This window comes from Diadema setosum, chromosome 6 (assembly GCF_964275005.1).
Source record: "Diadema setosum chromosome 6, eeDiaSeto1, whole genome shotgun sequence".
Lineage (NCBI taxonomy): Eukaryota > Metazoa > Echinodermata > Echinoidea > Diadematoida > Diadematidae > Diadema > Diadema setosum.
Window position 1 is genome coordinate 29757634 of NC_092690.1, and position 8723 is coordinate 29766356.

At 36.8% G+C, this 8723-nt stretch overlaps 1 pseudogene; it reads right to left on the reverse strand.

The window, feature by feature from the left end:
• Window positions 1-917: 917 nt before the first annotated feature.
• LOC140229702 (uncharacterized) lies at window positions 918-1907 on the reverse strand (annotated as a pseudogene).
• Window positions 1908-8723: the final 6816 nt, after the last annotated feature.

Consider the following 8723-nt stretch of genomic DNA (forward strand, 5'->3'; position numbering starts at 1 on the left):
GGGCTCAGTCACACCTAAGGGGTTAGTAGTGTCGAGAAAGGCAATCGCCCTACCCTCAGAGAAATGTAGAGGTCTGTCAGCAGTATTAGTCACAATGATTTGAGTCGCACCTTTTGTTAGTTTTACCACCATTGTTGATGGGCAGTGCCTACTGAGGTAGTCATTGGAAGTCAGTATGACGTCACAGTTACGTAAGTGGGCAGGTGTATGTCCCTGTAGTGTCATGAGTCTGGACCCAAATGGTTCGATTTTCACCTTTGATGTAGGGGAAAATGGTATCCTACGCCGTTTCATTTTGAACCTATGGTCCCTGAAAGTCAAAGTCCCGTCTAAGTCCGAAAGTGTGTTATTGCCTAATATCAAATCAACACCAACAAGGTTTTCAACGACTAAAGCAGAAATTTCGAATTTGTAACCTTGAATTGTGACTCTGAATTTAATCGCGGTTTGCGCTTCAAGGAACTGCCCGTTCCCTAGTTTAAATCGAGTAGGAGTCACGCTCTGCCTCTTTAGGTTGGAAAGGTGTGGAGTTGATTTAACATAGCGGTCAGAAATCAATGTCTTGGTAACACCACTGTCAAAAAGAATGAAAATGTGCTTACCACTGTCAATTCGTCCCTTAACAAAGTTATTACTAGTCAGTTGCAGGTCTACGTCCTCTGTCCCTAAGTATGTCGATTTGAGTTTTTTGTCCGTCCCTAGGCCTGGGGTGTTCATTTTGGGAGGGGGAATAGAGAGCGCTTCTATTTTCCTCCCTTAATGAAAACCCTGGGGATGTATGTCGAAGTACTGTCCTGTGTATTGTAGATGATGTTGTTGCTGTTGTCGATGATGATGTCGGTTATAGTCATTGTATTGTTGTCTGTGGGGTGGGGGTGGTCCGTAATATTGGGGTCGTCTGTCGCGTTTAATGTCTCTTAACCTATGCCGACAATCCCTCCAAAAATGGCCAGGAATGTGACTATAGTCACACTTGCCAGCGAATCGAGGTCGAGACCGTTGGTCGCGTCCTCGGCTTTGTGACCGATAACGATCACGAGAAGGAGAGCGCCGTCCAGGATGTCTGTCTCTACTTTCATGTCGTCTGTCTCTACTTAAACTACGTCTGTAGTCAGAATGATGTCGGTCCCTACTTAAACTACGTTCATGTCTGCTGTGGTCATCCCTATGTCGAGTCCTACTAGCGCTGCGGCTGGTACTGCGGTCAGAGTCATTGTGTTGGGAATGTCGATTTCGTCTTCGTCCTCGGGAGTCTTTCTGTTCGGTTTTAAATCTAAGGGAGGAAATTTCCTCACTTAGAAGGTCGACATCGTCTTGGGTTGCGAATGTCACCTCTTTTGTCGGGGTAGTGTCAGTCCTAAGATCTATGAAAAGCTGCGCTTTCGCGGCTATCTCGTCAGGGGTGGTCGTTGATGTCGGCGATGCCATAAGAATGGCGGCTCGACAGTCGGGGGTCAGTGCAGCAAGTAAACGGTCCTTTATTTGCTTCTCCCCATAGTCTATGTAGGAGGCAGTCTGTCTGAGTCGTTGGAGAAAAGTTTCGACACTCTCTCCATCAGTCATAGTCATGGTGTTAAAGTCAGTAACCCTAGCAAAAGTCGATTGGCGGGGCTAAATCGCCTAGTGAAAGCCGTCTTTAGGTCGTCATAAGTAGTGAAAGTCAATTTGTCTACCCAGAGTCTGGCCTGTCCCTCTAATGTCCGCTTGAAAGTCTTAAGTATAGTCGTCAAGTTGCCAGCTTTGTCCGAGTCAATGTCATGGGCGTCTAAATAGTCTTCAAAGGTCAAAATATGGGCAGTACAGTCATTGTAATCTAGTCGGCCGCCAGAAAATTTAGTCGGTAAAAAGTCGGTCTGTCGGAGGGTCCTACTGGTGGTCATGGTGGTATTGGTACTGTGATTGGTCATGGCGTAATATTGAGTAACACAAAGCCTATCTAATCAAATATCAAAGTCAAAGATCAGTAATAACAGTCAAACAAATATGAGTATGAAAAATTCATAAGGAAACAACTGAGGATTAAATACAAATAACCAGTCAAAATAAAATAATGCAAACTCAGTAAGCACTAATCAAAATCAACATATTCTCAAATATCTCTCACACTGGGACAGTAATAACAATTAAAGTTCCATTTACCCAATGTGAAAGGGTTCAACCAAGTCTCCAATTCCCAAAATGATTGCATAGTATAGTATTCCAAAAACAAGAAAATAATCACAATAATAAATCAAACTATCAGTCCTCCAAGTTAAGGGTCAATTATCCTTGAAAATGTTATTAGTGTTTACACTGTAAGTGTCTGGTCCTGAATCCGTCTGGTAGTCCTATCGTTGTCGAAATGTGTCAGTCATTATTCAGCAAAGCGTCCATTTTTGAAGAATTTTTCCTGGAGCTGCATCCGCGTCAACACCAGTCATGGGTCCTCCTCGTACGTCCCTCAGGTCGTAGTCGTCGTAGTCCTCGTTGCGTCGTCATCCAAGTCGGTCGTCAATCAGTCGTCATTTGCAAAGGCCATGTCACCACAAAGTTCGTTGTCTAAATAATTGTTGAAGTCCATCGCCTGATTCGTCAGCACTGCAGTTTCGAAGTCGACGAGAAATCTGTTATAGTCACATTTCAACAATTTTCAGGTCGCATGCTGCCACGGTCCTATTTATGCTCGGCCTGCATGGTCTGGTGAAAGTCTCCTTCCAAAAGCGATGTCGAGTTGTAATGATGAGGTATTCCGATATAGGATCGATATAAGGTTCTCCAACATGTAATGTAACGGGTGGTGTTACATTTGGAATGTTATTATGAAGCAGAAATGAAGGAGCTCAGGTACAGTTTTGGTACATTTCATCGATGCAAAGTGTTTATTCACAATCGTTCAGAAATATCATGATGAAGTTCAATGACAAGTTAAATGACGAGTATGTACATCAGAGTAAAATATAGAAGTATCAAGATGCAGGAGAGAGAGCAATATCAAGTAGAGGTTGACTCTCTGATGTCGAAATCATGATCTCCCTTGGGGCCTTGGAAAGAACACCAAACTTGGAAATGTTCAGTGGGTGATGGGTGAGAATTTTGGTAAGACAACCAAACAAAAAGGGATAACTAAAAAGAGTGACCAAAGGGGTTGTCCTAAGGAGTGATGTTTGACCAATTAAAAGAGGGGGATTCTTTTGTGGAGGAGGAAGTATTATAAGATAAGGGGCAGACAAAGAGTCTGGTGGTTCACAAGGTGTGTGTATATAATCTTTCGGTAATTAAACCAGGGACAAAGAAGGGTTGTTACAAGGGTGATTGAATGACTCCTTGATGTAAACATCAAACAAGGGTAATTAACGACTGGAAATTAATAGTAAATAATCTTGGTGTTATATTCTGAGGTGAGTTTACAAAAACAAGGGAATTTAAGATGAGTTGTTAATGAACAGGAAGTTATCCCCAAAATATCCTAAATATACATTACACGTTTATAGTGTGCCGGGCTCTCGGCGTGCGCGCAATGGAGCAAATCGCATGGATTCAAGATTGCACGGTAAATTGAGCCTTAAATACACGAATGATGATGTAATAGTACAATGGGATAAATGGTCAATATAAAGCAACCAATCAAATGACGAGGATCTATTTGTAGATGTTTTATATAATGTACACATACATGATGTGTGTGCGTTTGTGTGTGTGTGTGTATGCTATGTTTGTGTATCGCGACAGACCCTTAGGATTTGGATTTCGCAAAGGACTTCAAATTACTCATCAGAATTTTTTTTTTTCATATTTGCGTTTTTCATAATTTCAATAGAAAGCAAAAATATACCTTGCTATATCATTAGCTTACTTCTGGTTGGTTTCTTTTTTAACTCATATTTCGACAAAAGTGTATAATCCTCTCAATGTGAATTGACAGAAATATCAGGCAATAACGGCTCTGACGTTCATCAACAATTAACTGACGAAAGAAGCGGAGAACTGCAATGATCACACAAAGCTTCTTACCTTCCGGATGGGGGGTGCAACAAAGTTACTTCTGACTTTGACAGTTGACATTCCGTAGAAGTAGAATGAGGACAGGGTAAAGCAGGTTACCAAGAAAACAAGGTTTGCCACTTTAGAAGACACCATTTTATTTCCTAGGAATCACAGACGCTTTTCGGGAACGAACAATTCGATTCGGTGGCTGACGGTAAGAAAAATAAGAAATACACAAAAAAATGGGGGGGGGGGGAATGCATCATATTCCACAAAGGGTTAAAATGACTGGCAGTTAATGGCTGCCAAGAATATTAGACTGATCTTTCAGTAAAAATGACATAATAAGAACTTATGAAAAAAGAATTGAACATTAACACACAAGATTATCGGCAACATGATTATACTAATCTCAATAGAGATAAACAATATGTATAAACAATGTGTTATGAATATGTATAAAAATATGAATAAACAATATGTATAAAAATATGTATAAACTATATGTATAAACAATACTAGTATGTTATGAATAGTGATGATGATAATCTTTTGTTAGCTCATTTGAATATACGAAGCATAAGTAGAAATTTTGATAAATTGCGATTATTTTTAGAAAACTCTGGTAATAACTGTTCCGTTATAGGTCTGACCGAAACATGGTTCACTCCCAATATAAGTCATTTATTTTCTTTATCCGGCTTTGATTTCGTGTACAGAAATAGAAAAGAAAGAATGGGTGGTGGTGTGGGTTTATACATTCCCAACAAATTTAAATATTCTATCCACGAAGAACTGAATGTCATGACTGATGCAGTTGAATCTCTTTTTGTTGAAATGGTAAACCCGAATGGGAAAAACATATTGATTGGAGTTGTTTACAGACCCCCTGGATCGAATCCGAATGATTTTTTGTTGTATATACAAAATTTAATGCAGAACTCTATTTTTACAAATAAGCATGCATATTCAATGGGTGATTTTAACATTGATCTTATGAAATGTAACTCCCAACATATTTCGCAAGGATTTGTAGAAACCTTAATGTCTGTTTCTTTAATACCGTTAATATCTAAGCCGACCCGTGTTACTGACCGATCTGCCACTTTGATTGATAATGTTTTTTGTAATATTCTCCCAATTCCCGAGTCTGGTATTGTTTTATCTGACATCTCTGATCATTATCCTATATTTACACAAGTGCCAATTAAGCTATCTCCTAGACAAAATAATTATCAGAGACGTTGTAAGATTACGACCAATAATCTTATTAATTTGCAAAATAGTTTAAAAGATATTGATTGGTTTTTTGTATACAACAATACCGATCTTGATCTGTGTTATGATTATTTTATGAAAACTATCACTTCTCAAATTGATGAACATATTCCGTTTTGTATAAGGAAAAGTAGTTACAAAAGAACTCCAAGACTCCCGTGGATAACCCAATAGAAAAAATAATTTGTTTTATGAACACAGAAGTAACCCTACGGATAAAAATAGACAAAAATATGTGACTTATAAAAACACGCTTACTAATTCATTGCGTTTACAAAAGAGAAAATTTTATGTTAACCAGATAATGAAATATAAAAATGATATCAACAATACTTGGAAAACAATAAAAGATGTTATGAATACATCTAATGATGTATCTAGTATTTCAGAAGTACGATGGGGTAATACCTCAAGCAATGTACCTGCTGGCATGGCCGAAATTTTTAATGTTTTTTTTTTGCATCGATTGGGAAAAATTCATCACAAAGTATCCCTTCATCTAATAAAGTGTTTTATGATTTTTTTAGATATACCTAATCCTAAAACTATATTTTTGGACCCTACGTATAATGAAGAAGTTATTGATATTATTTATAATTTGAAAGAAGGGAAAAGCCCAGGTTGTGATGGAATCGATAATTATTTATTGAAAAATACAATTCTTCAAATAATAGATCCTTTAGCATATATTATTAATTTATCAATTATTACTGGGCTTGTACCAAATCAGATGAAGACTGCCAAAGTTATACCTATATATAAGAAAGGGAAGAAGAATGATGTCAATAATTACAGACCAATATCGTTATTAACTTCAATTTCTAAAATTTTCGAAAGAATAGTATATATCCGAACTGTAAAATTTTTTAATATGAGTAATATATTTACGAATTTTCAATTTGGATTCAGAGAAAATCACAACACCACCCACGCTTTACTTACCTTTGTGGAAAAGATTACACATGCACTTGATACATTTTTGCATACAATAGTCATCTTCCTGGACTTTTCCAAGGCTTTTGATACGATTAATCACGGTATACTTCTCTCTATCCCATAATGGTATTCGCGGAAAAGCCTTGCAATGGTTTACGAGTTATTTATCTGACAGATTTCAACATGTTTTGATTCTTCTATGAAGAAAATAGAATGTGGTGTTCCGCAAGGAAGTTTGTTAGGCCCACTCTTATTTATAGTTTACATTAATGATTTTTACAGATCTTCAAATAAACTCTTTTTCATATTATTTGCGGATGATTCCAATCTTTTTTATTCCCACCCTGACCCTAATACTTTAATTAGTACAATGAATTATGAATTGAAGAATGTCTCACAATGGATATATGCAAATAAATTATCACTGAATATTGAGAAGACAAAGTATATGTTTTTCAGTAATTCCTTAGATAGATTACCAGGCAATGTTATATTTGACACTACTCCCCTGGAAGCGGTTTCGTCTATTAAATTCTTAGGTGTTTGTGTTGATAATAAGTTATCATGGAAGTGTCACATAAACAATATTTGTAATGTAATTGCACGTAACATAGGCATAATGAATAGATTGAAATATTATCTTCCTTCTTCGGCTTTGATTACGCTTCATTCAAGTTTGGTATTGCCGTACTTGAATTACGGAATTTTTGCTTGGGGGAATACATACTCGACATTCCTAGATAAACTTTTTCTTCTGCAAAATATGGCGCTCAGAATTGGTTTTAACCTTTATATCCGAGCACATCCTGACAAGCTCTTCTTTGAACACAAAATTCTGAAAATAAAAGAGCTGTATTTGTTTCAACTTGGTCAATTCATGTTTAATTACAACTGCAACCATCTACCCAAGATATTTTACTCTTTATTTCACTGTAACAGCCACATACATAATTATCCCACGAGACAATCTAAAGAATTTCATCTTCCCTTAGTGAGAACTGTACACACTCAAAATACATTTGTTTATACCGGACCCAGATTTTGGAATAGTTTAGATAACGATCTAAAAGAATCTGTGAAGTTAATTACATTTAAGTATAAACTCAAAAAATATTTGTTTTCTAAATATACCAGTTAATTCTGTTTAATGAAAAAACCCGTCATGTTTCACTTTTCCTTGATATTTTGTAGTGTGTCCACAGACCTTTTCCATCCCTCTCCTTTTCCCTCTCCTTTTCCTTCTCTATTCTTCCTTGCTCCTCTTTCCTCGTTCTTCGTTGTCCAGTATCTGTCTTATCGTAGTGCATTTCCTCAAGTTCTGTTATTTCTGTGTTTTGTGTTATTGCTTTTGTTGTCGTTATGTTTTTTTGTGGCCGTTGCATATCTTCCTTTCCGTTCAATTTTCCTGGCATACCTGGCCCCATAGTGTCTGTGCCACAAATGTGATATGTTATATAGTTTATACGTTTGCATTCTAAAATCCTAGTAAGTATTGTTCATAGTATCAGCATCATTATATCAATGCGTAAATGTACAATAGTATATAGAAGAATTTAAAATGAATATGTTTTATTGGTATAACAAATTGGTGCTGTTGTTGTTTTGTTCCAGTGTTCCACGTCTTACAAGCTTGGCTTTTTTAGTGGAACACTGTTTTCAATCGTTGTGATTATTTACTATTTTTGTTGCAATGGCAAAGTGCATTGTTTCTTTTTTATGACATCATTCGTGCATATACTTTATATTGTATTTGAAGAAAAAAAAAACCTTTATCAGACGAGTGTAAGAAAAATGAAATTTAATGGATTATGTCAACTTTTTCTTTTCTTTTCTTTTTGATGATGGAAATAAATAAACTATTGAATTGAATTGAATTGAATTGAATAGACGGAACCATGGCAGCGTTTGTTTCTATTGAGCAGTGATTGTGCATCGTTAAATTTTGCACCAGTCACAATACACGAAACACCAGTCATTCAGAGTGTGCCTTTAGTGCGTCTGCTTGAATCCATTTTATTCCATATGCTATGATTGGAGTGCCGTAATAAGCCTATAGATAAATTCACACTGTCGATTTCTAACAAGTAGCTCGAGAGCTATTACTGCATTATTAAAACGAGCCCATCCTTGGGTTGCGTTACTATAGTAGTATCGTTACGAAGGGGCGGCGGAAAATTGTTCATTTTTTTTTCATCACAATCATCATAATTATACTAATATACGTAAAGCAAACTGTAATACACGCCATCTCTACACACTGGAGTTGACTATGATGTACTCCGCGCACTATAACGTTGCTTCGGTGTAAAATGGCGTTTGCTTTCGTCAGGTTGTCGTCAGTGACAAAGAAAAATATACGAAATGTTGTTGACTCAAACATTAATACTTAAATTCGACATCAATTTGGACAAATATCACGTTCGCATTGCCAGTTTTATTGAACTGACATCCGAGGAAAAAACAACAACAACAAAAACTGGCAATACTGCCTACTTGCAACAAATTCAATGATAGTCACAAAACATGTCACCGCGAATAAAAATAAA